The sequence below is a fragment of the Papaver somniferum genome, chromosome 1 (assembly GCF_003573695.1).
Source record: "Papaver somniferum cultivar HN1 chromosome 1, ASM357369v1, whole genome shotgun sequence".
Classification (NCBI taxonomy): domain Eukaryota; kingdom Viridiplantae; phylum Streptophyta; class Magnoliopsida; order Ranunculales; family Papaveraceae; genus Papaver; species Papaver somniferum.
In genome coordinates this window covers 189,440,326-189,443,843 of record NC_039358.1, presented here as the reverse complement: position 1 = coordinate 189,443,843, position 3,518 = coordinate 189,440,326, and positions in this window count along the sequence as shown.

Sequence of the window (3,518 nt, the reverse complement as noted above, 5' to 3'; positions counted from 1 at the left end):
AAGTTTCGGTTCTACCTCCATGTGAGTACTATGTATAGTCACACTAGCTTTCCAAAATTCGGTTGACTAGGTACTAGGATCGGTTCCCCATATATATATGGTATCTAACTTGAATGTGTTGCACATGTCCATAGGATCGGTTCCTCTTTCTGCTAAAATATGCTGCACCTCATACAAGGATCGATTCCCCTTTGTGCTAGGTTGTACCTCTTACTAGGATCGGTTCCCCTTTACCCAGAGTCGATCTTACCAATAACACAAAATCGATCATACCATCTTAGGTGATTACTTAAGATCGATTTCACTAATAAAAGTCAGACCAATACAAAAGTCAGGCTTTTGTGAATAGTTTTACCAAGAACACAAACAAGTCATGAGCGGTTATACTAATCACACATATTGGTAATTCAAAAGATATGCAATGAATAACAATACCAATAATGCCTGGCAATTTTCTTTTCGATTCACAAAACAAGTTCATGAATTTACTTCCTTAAAACACATGTAAAACATTGTTTCCTAGGATGAAATCCTCACCTTATACCCATGCATAATCACAATAGCATTTATACGATTATGTCGATGTCTTATCTACAAAGTTTAATGGTTAAGCAATAAACCTCGTATTGTATTCCTTAATACTATGTCTAACTAGAGTGTTCATGCTTCGCAGTTTTGTTTTCAATATGCACGACTTGAAAGATACGTTAGGAAATGAAACAGTTCAAGTCAAATATCACTAACCTCAAGTGGAAGGATGGTGTTGTCGTTGTAGCTTCTTACTTCTTCACTTCTTCGCAATACTTGTAATGTCTCATATCCTAATACTTTCAAGATAACCTATACGAAGTTGACTCTAGTACATAATCAAGTGACTCTTTAAATGAGTTTTAATTCACTAAAATATGAAAACCAAACTTGACATACCAACGCTTGGTGGGTTCAACCGAGCCATGCTCTAACAGAGTTAATATTACAAGAGTTCTTTGTGGAATACCCCATAGATTCAGGAACAAAAACACATGAAATTACATTAGCCTGTTCATTTAAAAGAGATTGATTGATCACTCGTGGTACGTGAACCCACGTCTGTTGAGGAAAAAACCTGAAGATCTAGCCTCTTTTACGAGCAAATCCGTAGAAGTATTGCCTGTTTTATGAATGAACATATATCCTTGAAAATTTGTTACTTCAGCCACCATCCTTTTTACTTCATCAAGTGGTCTTTGTACCTGCCAAGATATTGAAGAATTTATCCCATTCAAATATTCCATTAAATTTTTGAAGTCGCCTTCCAAAGAGAAATTTGTTAAGGCCTTCTCCCTCTCCCATTTTTTCGGCTTTAAAAACAGCTAGAGCTTCAGCTTCTTCAAGAGACGAACCCAACAGATTCCTCCTCTTTCTCCTCAGTACCCCTGGGCCTTACGAATAACAATCGCGTATCCTGCATTTGTATCACTTGTAGTCCACGCACCAACCATATTTATCTTAGAAGTATCACCCAAGGGATTAGTCCATTGTCTATTAGGTAAAGGCAACATTGTATTTGGAATAATCACATTAACACTATCTTGATCAACATTCCAAGAAGGATTCCAGAACTGGATAAACCTCTGAATGTGTATGGACAAATTAATACTAGTACTAGTTTTATTAGATAAAACTCTATTGCCTCTCTCTTTCCATATATGCCAAACTTTAGTTGCAGCTACTTCTAAAGATAAGGAAATCGACTTTGCATAAGAACAATCAAAGATTACATGGGTCAAAGACTCCACGACAAAACCACAAAAAGGACATGGGGAATCAATCCCCCTCCCGCTCATTCTAGAGGACAATAATTTCATGCAAACATTGTTTACGTTGGCATCCCTAGGTTCCAACAATTTAGCATAAAGACTTTTGACAGTAAAAAATCCCATTTTTTCTAGTTTCCATCTAAATTTGTCTTTATATAAGACCCCATGATGAGAACAAAAAAGTCTAATATTAAGAATTTTACCAGCCACAAAAGAGGGCTAACCAAATCAACATTCCAACAAGAATTCGAAAAATCGATCAAATTCGAAATCAGTGACAGTTCAAAGTCGAGGTTAAGACACAAGTCAGCAATAGTATACCATAAACCAGGGATCCACCAATCCTTTCTTATATCAGCAAAAAGGTCGTCCCCTACTTCCCATATTGAGTTCTCTCTAAGTAGAGTTAAACCTTTCCTAATGCAAGTCCAAATCCAAGAATTCGTCTTGGTCGGATTTGCATTAAATGCATAACATTTTGGGAAGTATTTAGCCTTAATATCTCCAGCCCACAATGTGTCAGGTTCATCCAATAATCTTCAAGACAGTTTAGAAAGCATAGCAAGATTAACCTTATCGGTGTCTCTAAATCCTAGCCCTCCTTGTGCAATTGGTTTGTAGAGAAAAGCATAAGATTTTATATAAACACATTTATAATTGGAATCCTTATCCCACCAAAAATCCCTATGAATATTATTCATTTTCTTAGTTATCTCCTTAGAAATCCTACTAACCTGTGCAAGAATTTTGCTCCTCCATCCTTGAATTCTTATCTCCATTTTCTCAATTAAGACATCAAAGGTTTTGAGTTTAGATTTATCGGCAAAAAGAGGAGCTCCCCAAAAAGAATCCTTAATATTAATTTATTTCATCATTCTTTGATATCTCGGGTGGACTTTTTTACAAAAAACACCCTAGATTTGTTGAAATTGATTAGCTATCCAGAGGTTTTACTAAACTGTTCAATAACGTATTTAAAAGGTTACGACATTCCCCTAAGTCAGCCTTAGCAAAAAGCAAACAATGATCGACGAAAAGATGGAGTGAAATTGGCTGACTAGTCTTATTCATTTTCGTTTTGGGTGCCTTTATTATACGGCTATGATTATTTCAGTAACTATGCTAGACCACGACGTGAGTAACATTGTTTTTCCCGTATCAAGAAAAGGAAAGAAAGATATAACAATGCTTTTAGCGGATCCCATAACATAAATTTTTTGACTTAATTTTTGACTTAACTGATCTATCTCATTAGACCGTTCAATAAGTAAGCCTTATTTTACTAGATTCAGTGATATTGTTCGGCTCAAGCCGAGCTGAAACTCAAATCTTATCATGTATTTCCGTAAAAATCTGCTTCGTGTGCGTAAATAATATCAATAGATATGCAAATTCAGATTATGTTGCTAGGTTAAACATTGAAACATAAGTTTATGATCAAATAAACTTAATAAATCATAACAGAACAAAACATTAATAAATCATACCAAAACATGTATGTGAAGACGGACTAAAAGATGTGTTTCGACAAAATGAATGCTAATAGTCAATCACAAGATACTAGAGAAAATGTTGTTGATACACAATCATAGAGTAACTGCCATATTTGAGGGATTGGCTTAACCCGAATCATAGAGCCTATAAAACTCAATACGAGAGAGACAATAAAATTCATGTTTTCCAACATATCCTGTAGTATATTAAAACTGTAGAGAATAC